Source organism: Hibiscus syriacus, unplaced genomic scaffold (assembly GCF_006381635.1).
Source record: "Hibiscus syriacus cultivar Baekdansim isolate YM2019G1 unplaced genomic scaffold, ASM638163v2 tig00111151_pilon, whole genome shotgun sequence".
Classification (NCBI taxonomy): Eukaryota; Viridiplantae; Streptophyta; class Magnoliopsida; order Malvales; family Malvaceae; genus Hibiscus; species Hibiscus syriacus.
This window is the reverse complement of record NW_024062999.1, coordinates 1,933,699-1,947,551: the sequence shown is the minus strand read 5'-3', so window position 1 is coordinate 1,947,551 and position 13,853 is coordinate 1,933,699. Positions and strand designations below refer to the sequence as shown.

The 13,853-nt window shown below is 34.6% G+C and overlaps 1 pseudogene; it reads left to right on the top strand.

Moving 5' to 3' along the window:
* Positions 1-1,093: 1,093 nt before the first annotated feature.
* On the top strand, positions 1,094-13,516 carry LOC120154839 (annotated as a pseudogene).
* Positions 13,517-13,853: the final 337 nt, after the last annotated feature.

Here is a 13,853-nt window from a genome sequence, read left to right as displayed (position 1 = left end):
TGCTTTCTGACATTCTTCATTTTCCTATGCATAGTGGTTGATGAGGGAAATCGTATGGGCGTCAGGGAAGGCATGGGTCCCTTGCTCGGTTGGTAGCATTAAAATCTCAAATCTGCTGAATTTGACATGGCTCGGCTTGACAACAACAACGATCGACGTGGCTGGCCATGGGGAAGATCTAGTCTACGGCTGGAATGCTAACAAGGATTAATGGTGGTTAACCCTAAAATTATGGTTAGGGTTAGGGTTAACCACAAAATAGAATGGACTTAGGGTTAAGTTTAGGTGCAATGGAAATGGGTTTGTATTTGGGTATATGTTTAACTGTTGGGCCATTTGGATTATTGTTTTAATTTTGGACTGTTTTGGATTTAAAATTGGTGATTACGACTACCCCTTTTTATCATTGTTGTGAAACATGAATAGTGCAAAGATATCAATCACCAATTTTATCTGGTTTGAACTGCTGGAATTCTTGAGCTACAAGTTCTTCTCTTTATGAACTTTTTACTCTCAAGGGACGAGCTCTTTTCATTATGAACTCTTCTTTGTGAGCGTTGATCCACCTCATTTTGTGATGGAATCGAGCAAAGTTAATGATGATCCAACTCATTATATGATGGATGAGCCGAGGTTTGAACAAGTTCTTCTTATTATGAACTTCTTCTCTGGAAATACTGGTCTACCTCTTTCTGTGATGAAATCGAGTAAAGGTTGAACAAGTTCTTCTTATTATGAATTTATTCTCCCTCATCGGATGAGCTTTTTCATTATGAACTCTCTACTAGAAATTCCAATCCACCTCCTTATATGATGGAATCGAGCAAAGGTGATGATGATCCAACTCCTTATGCGATGGAATCGAGCAAAAGGTAATGTTGGTCCAACTCCTTATGCGATGGAATCGAGCAAAAGGTAATGTTGGTCCAACTCCTTATGTGATGAATGAACCAAGGTTGATCAAGCTCTTCTCATTATGAATTTTTTTCCCTCATCGGACGAGTTCTTCTCATTATGAACCCTTCTATTGGAAATGTTTGATTTATCTTTTTTTTTAAAGAGTTTTAAGCCTGCAAAATATTATCAGATGTCATTGATATGTATTTAAAGCAACAGAAGGTAATGACCTGAAGGTCCTTAATTCTTTGCTTCTATCCACTTCTTTTAATGGTCTTTGCTAAAATAATTTTCTTTCTCACGAAAATAGTCTAATGAAATCTTTGATGACCTTTTGAATTTCTGTCAAACATTCAAGATTTGATGAATGTGTATGATCCTATTTTGTAAATGCTTAAATATACATGCATGATGTCATTTTATTATTGCAAGCTTAATTGTCTCGTTAATCTTTGTTGCATTCTCTTTGCTGAGTCTTTATCTTTTCTTGGGTCTTCAGCTCATGACAAATTGTTCCTGTTGCCCAAAATACATTGGCCTTTATCATTCTGAGTTTCTAAGTCTGAGATACCTTTTCAAGACACCATTCCAGGGAAATTATCTTGTTTGAAAATATTTTTCTTCTTTTGAAAAGTTTATCAAATAAACAAAATAATGCCCATTCCTAGCCTCAAAATTGAAGCAAATCACAAAATATGAGTTTAATGAATATCGAAAGAATCAAATACTCTTTAAATTTTCAAAGTTATAACCCTTTGACAAGTGTCGGGATTGATGGGTTGGTTTTAGGTTTGCTTCATATTTTCTGTGGTTTCAGAATTTAATTCCTCGTTTTTTTCTCTGTTTGTGTGAACATTGTGACATACCCTTCTTTCTCGGCTTAGCATTTTAATCGGGTGCAAACAAAATATTACAACTAGCATAATCGATTGTTAGACCTTTTAGAACACTTTTATTTCAGTTATCTAAATTCTTTCATTATTCAAGCTTCGTAAACTCCTTCAGTGGAGGTAGTGCAAAAATATCGATCTAAAGACAAAATTCCTAAGTGCTAGTGTGAAGTTGACTATAACAAGTGTTTCTCAACTCCCTTAGTCTATTTTCACCTATACTTCTTATTTAATTAAATTCAATTTAATTTGCCCTTGTATGGCTAGTTGAAGTCTATCCATAAAGCCAAGGCTTTTAACTAAATGCTTTAGAGGAATAGTTCAACTTTATTGTATATATATGCATATATGATTTGCCTTTATTTGGCTAGCTGACGTTTATCCATAAAGTCATGGCTTTTAACCAATTGCTTTAGAGGAGTAGCTCAGCTTTATTGTGTGTGTGTATATATATAATTACATTAACGTCCTAGGTATACGGATTCAATTTCTTAAGCTCATCGAGAAGAATCTGTTATAGTATGGGTGTCGTTGAAGTTAAAAAAATCTCATCTTTAGAGTTCAATTCCCAAGCAACTGACCTAAACTAAGTTCTTCTACTCCACTATTTCATCTATAAAGATTAGGATCACTACTGAACATCTTCAATAGAAGTGTATTCTAATTAGTTTTGCAACTTCATATGTAAGGTGCCCCATTTTGTCCATTCCTATACATATATGAACACCAAGCCCTTTGATTGTCTCTTCGTGAGAGGAGAAGGCTACCTTGATCCCTGCAAGAGAAGGGTATGATGTCCGGGTATATCCTCTAGAGCAGGATCAAGGGTCTTTGTTTTAAGAAGGTTCAATATTGTCACTTGCCAAAGAGGCTATAACTTTAATTCTCAAAAGAACATTTAATTTAGTTGATATTTAAAGAATTTTGAGATTGAAATTTACTCATTGCCCATAACCTTATAAGGTAGCATTTTATTTAAAGTTCAAAAGTCGAGAGACTTACAAACCTTAAAACATAAAAAACAAATTCAAACAAGATAATATGCTTACAAGTGCAAAAAATGTTCCTAGTATATGCAATGACTTCTTATCGGTTTACATTAGAATGCTTCATTACTTATCATAAGACCATGCCCCTAAATCAATCAGATTCTGAACCTTGCGCTTCAATGCCCCACAATCCTTAGTATTGTGTCTTGAGATTTCTATGTCGTAGTTACATACTGCATTAACATCATAGCCTTCGGGAAACGGGGGTTCCTTTGGCCTGGATTGCACTAGAGTCACTAAATTTCACTCAACCAGTGTTGGAAGCAATTCTTTAAATGTCATTGGAATCGAATCAATCTGAGTCTTTTCTCAAGTTACCTTGGGGTATCTGGTCCCATGATTAGTTGAATAATATCCCATTGTGTTGACCTTATCTCTTGTCTCGACATCAACGATACCAGTGCCCTCTATTTTACCGTTCTTAATTTCTCTTTTGATCATCTCCCCACACATGACAATGTTAGGAAAACTCTTGGTGGTAGCCCTTATCATGTGATTGATATAGGGAGATTTCAATGAATTGAAGAACAAAAAGGTAAATTCCCTTTCAGTAATTGGCGAACGCACTTGGGATGCCATGTCCCTCTATCATTATGTGTATTGTCAGAAGCTCTCATTATACTTTATCTCTATAGTTTGTAGTGTTGTTCGATCAGGGGCCATATTAGTCATACGCTTATATTAGCCTAAGAAGGTCTGAGACAAATCATTCCAATAACAAATTTGAGTACGATTTAGCTAATTGTATCATCTGGAAGCAGGCCCAGTCAGACTGTCTTGAAAACAGTGAATCAACAACTTCTCATTCTCCACATGGTCAGCCATTCACATGAAGAACATGGTGATGTGGGACGAAGGGCAAGTAGTCCCATCATACTTCTCAAAGTCAGGAGCTTTGAACTTCTGTGTAAGGACAAGATCGGGGACCATGCTTAGTTCTTTGGCATCAAACCCATAGAAAGACTAAAAAATCTCCCTAGATTTTATCTTTTCCTTTAGATTTTTCAGTTGTTGAATGAGGTCGTTCTTGACTTTTTCATTCAAATCTGGGAACTTCTTGTTAGCATAAAAACCATTAGGTTTCGTTCGAAACGCACTAAGGCATTTAATATGGATAGAAGCTCCATACAGATATTGAGGTGGGTTCTCAGTAACAAATGAAGCTTAAGGTTTAGATTCTTGATGCACTGGGGCGGCAATTGGAATATGCATGGGCGTGAAACCCGGAGGATGCGTATAGTCGTCAACAACACTCTTCCTAGCGATCATGTACTTCTTGAACATCTCTTTCCATCTTGTTATGCAAACCTTCTTGTGAATTTGCGATGTCAACCTTTATCTAATCCAATCTACCCTTCACTTCTTCATGTACTTCTCTTTGATATTTCTCAATCTTATTTAGTCGATCATTAATTTTTTTATCAGTCTTCTTAGTATTATGCAGTCGTGAAGTGTTCTTTATTCTAGTAGGGGCCATAATTATTGTGATCGGAAACCTCTTCTTATTACTCGAATGTTTTTATTAAATGAATGAATATTCAAATGTATGATCTTAAAATATAAAAGCACAAACAATGCAAATGTAATACAAAATGCATATATGCAAAATATATTGATCTCAAAATAATTGTTGCTAGAATAATTCTTGAAGAACTGGCAATGTCTCGGTACTATGGGAAAGTGAAAATCAAAGATTCTCTAGCTCTATCTCCTAGTTGTTCAACTACTGCGAGTAGCTAGATGATGCATCATCTCTTTTCAGACTTGAGTTCTTCAAAAAATCTTCAAAGCTTATAATTCATCTCCTTTGGAGAAGATTTGTCGAGTTGGTTCGACCTTTAGCTTCTGCTTTCAACGTTAGATTTTCTTGAGTCCAGCTTGTCTCTTCAGCAGGTAGACTGTCACGTTGCTTTGCTTTGTCCACGGAGGAATCTTTGAAATTCTATCAAACTCAATGAAAGACATTGTCGTTTCAAGAACCCTCTAAATGACCAGCTATTTTAGGTATCAATACCTTTGATGAGATGTCATATATATGCGAAAAATAAAGCACGACAAGACGCGTAACAAGGTTTCTTTGTGGGGTTCGTAAAGGTGTCATTCCCTGCCTGGAGTCTGGGAATAATTTGCAAGAAGAGCACGAGCAGCACAACTCCCTTAAGCCAATTCCTCATTCCCAGCAAGAATATCACTAGCATATCCCATCTTTGCAATCGCCAATTCATGATTGGAAATCTGAGGTTCTGATCACGTAAGTTTAGATCTCTTCCTCACTGTTTATGGATCATTTAGCTTGTTGGAATGCAATATTGTTGATGGAGCATCCTGCCTCTATGCAATTTTTTTTTCTGCATTGTAATCAATTCCCTTTCTTTTCTGCTTCCGGTGCCTTGTATCAATTCCAGCAGCCTTAAGTTCCCTCCTTTTGAAGCCCCTAGCCTCTTCAAGCTGTTTTTCCTTAGCTTTTCTCTTCACCTTCTTACCCCCAGTATTAACTAACCGAGCACGAGCTTCCGAAAGCATTTCCTTCTCATCCTCATCCATATCAACAGGATCTGGACGTGCAGGCTTTGATTCAGGGTTAAGGTCAATCTCTCACGGACGTAATTTCCTAGGATCATCACCAGATTCATAATTTTCATCTCTAACACAAGCTGCATCAAGGAGTTTCTCATATCGCTCAAGACATTGAGATGGAGTCCGACCAACAATTGGTGCAATTGTTCTCCATTGTATTGGCATAAGCTTCGCCAGATGAAGCAGTTTTTCATCCTCTTCTGTGGTCTATCACAAAAACCCAATTTATCACTTCAAATTTCTTACTTACTTTAATCGAACTGAATAGACAAAATAATTGATATCTTTTATTCATCAAAAGGAACCAATTAAAAACACACCTTTGTAATCCAACACAAAGAGAAACAGTAATACCCAACTTTCAGCAAGAATGCCACAGACAGTTTAAGCACCAAACGGCTCCAATTCCTCTAATTAGAATGCTCTTGGTTCTTACTTTAGCCATTTTATATTATGCTCAGAGAGAAAAATTCATATTTCGACATACAAGTATACAGATATTAAGATTTAAAATTTTGTGAATTCTATTTTTATATCTAATAATTACATCCAAATGTGGGTTAGTCCACGTCTCAAAGTTTACAGTTAAATTTTAGGCCCTTTGCCCCTTTTTAAACCAAACTTTGAGCAACCAAACGGCAAGTGACAAGAAGCTATTATTTATATCATTTTCTTTTAATTAAGCTTAGCTAAACTCAAGAAAATGAATCAAATAAAACACTTCTAAAGTAACTTAACAACTCTAAGCCACCCAAAACCCCTAATGTTCAAGGAATAAGCAATTTCAAATCTAAATGCTGAAAAGCTTCAATACCCATAACTGATTTGTTAATTAAGAAACCCAAATAAGCTATTCAATATTAAAGACTTCTAAAATTCTATCAACACTAATTTAAACAAGAAAAAAATCTTGATAACGGAAAATAATTAAAGAAAGAAAGAAATGTACCTTTTTTTATTGAACGGTCAAGCCATTCATACCAACGAGCCTTACATTGCTTAGAAGATTTATGAACATGTAAAGAAGAAATCCGAGCCCATTGATTCTTCCCATATTTCATAACCGCCGCTTTCAATGTCTCATCCTCCGCGTTCTTCCATACTCCTTTTATCATAATCCTTATTTTCGCTGAATTGCTTCGCCTTGAAGTATTTCGATTGAAAGAAACAAATTACGAACCCTGGCTTCTTGGATTGAAAATCTATGAATCTAAGAACCCTAGATATTCTTTTAAAGCGGAAAATGAACAACTCGGAAACAGAAGTGAAGTGACGTTTGGTTCATTAGAATATTTACGAGGAATTAGAATATTTGAAAGAATTGAAATTTGTAGGAATTAAAATTTAATTTTATATTTTATTTGGTTGGCAGTAAATGAAATTAGAATCCAATTTCATATTTTGTTTGGTTCGTAAATATGTCAGATGAATTTGATTTCAGTAATGTAAAATGATAGAATTGCCCTTCTTATTTTTTATTTTATTTTAATTTATTTTACAATTTACATGTAGTAATATATTATAAAAAATTAAAAAATATTAAATTTTTATTTTATTGATTGATTATTCATTTTAATAAATTATAAAAATCATGTTAATAAACATTATAATTTAAAATCATCGCAATTAAAATATGTTAATTATTTACCAAAGATAGAGCAATATTTCGATACATTCTAATCGGAGTATGTTACTTAGTTACCAAAAAATATACTAAAAATTATTTTTATTCAATATATGAATTAGAAACTCGACCTAACACGACTCAAAATAATAAAAAAGTATTTTTATTTAATAAAAACATTGACTTAATTAAAAAAAATTATATATAGAGGGGTATTATTATAATTATTCCTAAATATATAAGGTAAAATTATATATTTTTTTCGGGTCGGTCCGGTTTTTTTCACCCTAAACTCGAACCCGACCCGACCCGAATATCACACTTAAAAAAACCCGACCCGACTCGACCCGAATATCACACTTAAAAAACCCGACCCGACCCGACCCGAACAAAATAAAGTTTCATCCGACCCGACCCGAATATATGAATTAGAAATCCGACACGACCCGACCCGAATTATATATATTTTTGGGTCTGTCCGGTTTTTTCACCCTAAACCCGAACCCGAACCCGACCCGACCCGACTTGAATATCACACTTAAAAAAACCCGACCCGACCCGAATTATATATATTTTCGGGTCGGTCCGTTTTTTTCACCCTAAACCCGAACCCGACCCGAATATCACACTTAAAAAAACCCGACCCGACTCGAATATCACACTTAAAAAACCCGACCCGAACAAAATAAAGTTTCATCCGACCCGACCCGAATATATGAATTAGAAATCTGACCCGACCCGAAATAATAAAAAATTATTTTTATTTAATAAAAACAATGACTTAATCCGACTTGACCTGAATTATATATATTTTCGGGTCAGTATGGTTTTTTTCATCCTAAACCCGAACCCGACTCGAATATCACACTTAAAAAAACCTGATCCGATCCGACCAAAATAAAGTTTCATCCGACCCGACCCAATCCGAATATATGAATTAGAAACCCGACCCGAAATAATAATTTTTTTTTTTATTTAATATATGAATAAGTTACCAAATGATTGATGAATTCCTCTAACAAGGGAATTGAATTCCATCCATTTTTGGATGGAATTCACTTTCCCTCATTTGATGGAATTGAATTCCACCAGGGATTCCAATTCCCTTGAAAAACTTGAACCAATCATGGGAAAGTGGTGGAATTGGATTCCAATTCCCACCAATTCCAATGGATTTCATCCAACCAAACGCCACCTAAAGGTATATTACTCTTTAGGGTAAACTACTCAGTTGACCACTTAACTATTTATCTCTTTTATTTTTGCCATAAAACTTTCTATTTTTTTGTATCACACCACTTAACTATTTAATTTGTTCAATAAGACCACTGGCCTTTAATATTTGACGAAAATGCTGACGTGGCAGTTAAAAGAATTGGTATAGGTTTACATTCATTCCTTAATATTTATATATTCTCTCAATTTGATCATAAATTAAATTTCATTTAATAAATTAATCATTCAATTAAGACCTTACACGTGTCAGCACAAGAGCATAACACATGTTGTTAGTGATACATGTCAATACATGATTAAAATATTTTTTATTAATTTAAATTTATATAATTAAATAATTTTTTATCTAATCAAGAGGTGACACGTATCATCACCCGACTGAATAGAAAATAAAAGGATGAAAATGACTCTTGGGTGGAATTGAACCTGGGATTAGATGAATGAATAAACCAAACGGGGAAATGCTCACGTGCGACAGGTTTCATATAAGGCTAAAAAAAGGTATTACCAGTTTTGTTATTATTTAAATAATAAAATCGATAAAAAATGATCGAAAATATTATTATTTCTACTGGTTATAATTACCAATATAGGTAAACTTGGTTAGAAAAACCAGGTAAAAAATAAAGTTTTATGTAGCGCTTTACCGAAAACGGGTTTTCTACAACGTTTACCTATATCGGTAATTAATAATAATAACAAAACTGGTAGAAATAATAATATTTTCGGTAATTTTTTTATCGATTTTATTATTTAAAATAATAACAAAATCGATAACGTCTTTGTAAGACTTATATTAAACCTGTCGCACCGTAGAAATTCCCATAAAATGCCCCAGCCATTGCTCCAAACATTCTCAATAGTACATTGTTTACAACAAATGGAATTTAACCTTATTTATATTTTAATCGCTCATGAATTTCAAGGACTGTTTAAATATTATTTTTATTATAATATTCTAATTTATTATTTTTTGCCCCATAAGATTAAAATAAAAAATAAACCTAAAACCGTATCCAACTTTAAACCCCCAAATCATACCTCCACTTTCATCCTCAACAACCCCACTCTCACTGGCGTTACCCTCCCTCACCGGCGTCATTCACCTATCAATGGCCAGTAATCACCCACTGGATGGTGTTTAAACAAGAGTCTAGGTTTAAACAATATTATAAAAATTACTTTTAAATACTTTACATCAAATAAACAAGTTATACAAATATCTATTATAAGGTTGCTCCTCTTAATTTAATTTTATTCATTCGTAATAATAAAATTTAATTATTTTTACATAAACTAACTTATCTTAATGGTTAAAGAAATAATTGTTGTTCTTAGATGTCACGGGTTCGAGTACCAATGATTGTAATATGGTGATTGAGAGTTCATTATCAAATGGTTGAGAGCATTTAAAACTTATATACTTTATAATCATCTTAGCTTTAATCAAAAAATATTTTATCTTGTTTAAAAGACTGAATATAAATTGGTAGTTAATAGATACATATTTTTATTAATAATTAGAAAAAATATTATAAACATAGTTGCATTAAAATTTAATTATTAAAATGAAATTAATTTTGTATTACTACATAAATTCAAGCCTAAATTTGTTCATGGTACATACTATTGCCGGAGGTATTCCACGAAAGTTGCTCTCAATCTAACGTTGGGGGCAGCCTACTACCCTACCTCTCCCTTATCCCATTACATATGGGAATATAGTCAGCTAATTTTTTTAATTAGATTGAACTCTCTATAATGCATTTATAGGACTATGAGCAAAATTTACCAGTAAAGCAATCAATTAGAATTACAACTAATACATTTATATAACTATAATTAGAATAGCTTGAACAAAAGCGACCTCAATAATTAAAAGAACGATTGTTATCCCTAAAGGTTTCGGGTTCAAACACCAACAATTGTAAGATATTTAAGTTATCATTATCAAATGATTAAGATTCTTTAGAACAAATAGTAGTATTTATAATCATCTTAAATTAATAAAAAAAACCTCTCCAAATCCCATTAACATCATACGAGAAGGCTTTGATTTGAATTGAATTTTAAAGAATTCAACCCAAGTGGGGTTTTTTTTTTGCCAAATAAACATATAATAATATGTGATGAATGCATGGAAGTGATTAGTGGCGGTGGCATGACACATTTGGTGAGTGGTGTGTGTTCTATTGATTCCACTGGGCAATGGAAGCTTAATTTATTAGATTCCAATTAATTAACAAAAGTAGATACTAGGGCTGTAAATGAGACGAGACAGATCGCGAGCTACTCGAGATCGACTCGATCTTGGCTCGATAAATACTCGGATCGAATGGACTCGACTCGAGCTCGAACTCGACTCGAGTTCTTAACGAGCCGAAACGAGCTACTCGATATTCGACTCGAAAAGCTCGTGAGCAGCTCGAAAAAATATTATATTATAATTTTATATTTTTTAAATTACATTATTAAAAATATATTAAAAATACATTATTGATGAATAAATATTCTTGAACTGAAAAATGGTTAAAAATTATTTTTGAATAAATATTCTTATATTTATTTTAAATTGATAAAAAAAATTATTTCTCTAATGACAAATATTTAATATATTTCTAATGAAAATATTTGTAATAACTAATTTTTTAAATTGTTGATATATTTTGAGATTTTGGGTTCAAATATCATAAATATCAAGGGTTTGAGCATTTAATATCAAGATACTATATTGTACTTACCTCATAACTAATTATGTGATAAGGTTTAAGGTTTAGGATTTAGAGTTTATGTGATAGGATTTAAGGTTTAAAGTTTAGGGTTTAGGGTTTATATGTTAAGGTTTAGGGTTTATGTGTTAGGGTTTAAGTTATGCCATGAAGGTAACATACAAATTATGCAAAATGATGTTATGTGGCTCATAAATAAATTATTCACATACTTATACATAAACATATCAACATGCAAAATAAATATACACAACTAATTAAAGAAAACAATCCTAAACAGAGACTAAATTAAGAAAAATCTAAATGTGAGGACTAATTTAAGCTAAAAATTAAATAATTGAGGGACTGTTTTGTACAAAACGCATAAATCTAGAGAGCCTAAAGCTAATTTACCCCTAAGGATCAAATTCGAGTTTGAGTTCGAGCTTGAATCGAGCTCAAAATCGAGCTTCAATCGAGCTCGAGTCTCGAGCTTCAATCGAGCTCTTGAATTTTTTTTGAGTTCGAGCCTTTTCGAGTTCGAGTCGAGTTTTAATATTATCTTTCGAGTTCGAGTCGAGCTTGAAAATTTTAGGCTCGCGAGTTTTCGAGTCGAGTCGAGCCTACATTTAAAGTTTTCGAGTTCGAGTCGAGCTCGGCAATACTCGAGCTCGACTCGGCTCGTTTGCACCCCTAGTAGATACAATATCCTTAAAACATGACATGTTTTTCAAAATACGTTAAAATAGCAAAAGTGGTTGAATAATGCAATGGAAAAAAATTATTCACATAGTGTAGTCGATCAATTATTTGTTTAAGTAGGGTGATTGTTATAGTGACTTCCATAAGTCTCCAGGAGCACACGACAACCTTCATAGGTCTCCAGGAGCACACGACAACCTACCTAGCCATACATACGAGAGAAGAGCTACAACAACGAGGGAAAAGAGAAGAATTGCTGTAATAAATGAGACTTTGTCGCAAGGAACATTTGACGACCTATGGAGTGAGATCACTTTAGCAAACACTCCAGTTTAAGAAATAATTTGATTAGAGTCCAGTATGAGGAAATTTTTTTTTCATCGCCCTACATGAACGAGGAAGCCCATTAAAATTAGTACACAGCAAAATCATTTTATATCTCATGCTGCTTTAGTGGTATTCTTATTTCTTTATTGCAATTTGATTTTTTATTAGACTTCATTTATGGAGCTTTGTGTTTATATAAACATATTTAATTTCAGTGCTTTAAAATATAATAATTAAATAAAATTGATTTTAGCTTAGGTCTTTATTTGAATTTTCTAGTATCCCAAACCATCAAACGGGTTAACCGACTTTCTTCCCTTTTTTTCTCCCAACCACCGAATATTCCTCTCACAATTCCCCTCTCTTTTCTTCTATATAATCTTCCCATTCCTCCCAAATTTTCCCTAAACCAATAACAAAGAGCCAAAAGAAAATCCTTAAATTTCGACCAAACCAAACAGACTCAACCAACCAAACAAAAAAAGAAACCTGCAAATGTTGAGTGAAGGATTGAAGAACAAGTACCAGCCCTGCGAAGAGATCGGAAGGGGCCGTTTCGGCGTCATCTCTCGAGTGTTCTCCGCCGTGACCGAATCCCACTTCGCCTGCAAAACCATCGACAAACGCCTCCTCTCCGACCAGACCGATCGGGAATGTCTGGAGAACGAGCCGAAGATCATGTCCCTTCTGCCCCCGCACCCCAACATCGTCCAAATCCACGACATGTTCGAATCGGAACACACCCTTCAGCTCATCCTCGACCTCTGTCAGCCGATCACCCTCTACGACCAGATCCTGCAACACGATCTGTCCGAACCCAAGGCCGCCTCTTACATGCAACAGCTCATGTCGGCTCTGGCTCATTGTCACAGGTTCGGGATCGTTCATAGAGACATCAAGCCCGATAATATCTTCTTCGACTTCAGGGGGTATTTAAAGATCGGCGATTTCGGTTCCGCCACCTGGTTGGCGGGGGACCCTCGGGACCGCCGATGGGTTGGTCGGGACGCCGTATTACGTCTCCCCAGAGGTCGTGATGGGTCGGCCTTATAACGAGAAGGTTGACGTCTGGAGTGCCGGCGTCGTTTTGTACGTCATGTTGGCCGGCGTTCCGCCGTTTTACGGCGAAAATGCACAAGAGATTTTCGAGGCTGTTTTGAGAGGGAATTTGAGGTTTCCTTCTAGGATTTTCAGATCAGTCTCTGCTGAGGCTAAGGATCTGCTGAGGAAGATGATTTGCAGAGATGTTTCCATGAGATTTTCTGCAGAACAAGTCCTGAGTAAGTTCTTCAAAAAAAATTAATATTTTTCTGGGAAAACCCAAAAATTTTCAATCAAATTGCTAAATGAATGTTTATTGTTTATGAAATGCAGGGCACCCATGGATCTTAAACGGAGGAGAAACAATCCCAATGGATTGAATCAACCAACAACTTGGAAAGGATCTGGGAGTCATCATCATCAGTCAAAATCATACATAAATAAAATCTTATCAAGAGAAGAAAAAAGAAAAAAAAAATAGCTTATCAATGTAAATATAAGGCTCTGTTTGCCTGTTAAGAAAATGGCCCCCCAAGCTTCATCTTCCAGTTTTCCAATGCAATGCAAGTTCGTTACACAGAGAGCAGAGTTTCATCTTCACATGGTGGGGGTCCATCAACCGCCATGAACCCTATCAACATCTGATTATGGTCTTATTTTCTTCAGTTTTTGCTGTTTGGTTAATGTTTTGAGAACTAAGCAACAGAGTGTGAGTGTACATAGGTAGAAGTATTAGGTTTTTGAGAACTCAACCTCCTCCTTTACTACTGTTTTTTTTATTAATCAAGTATGAAGGAAGTGA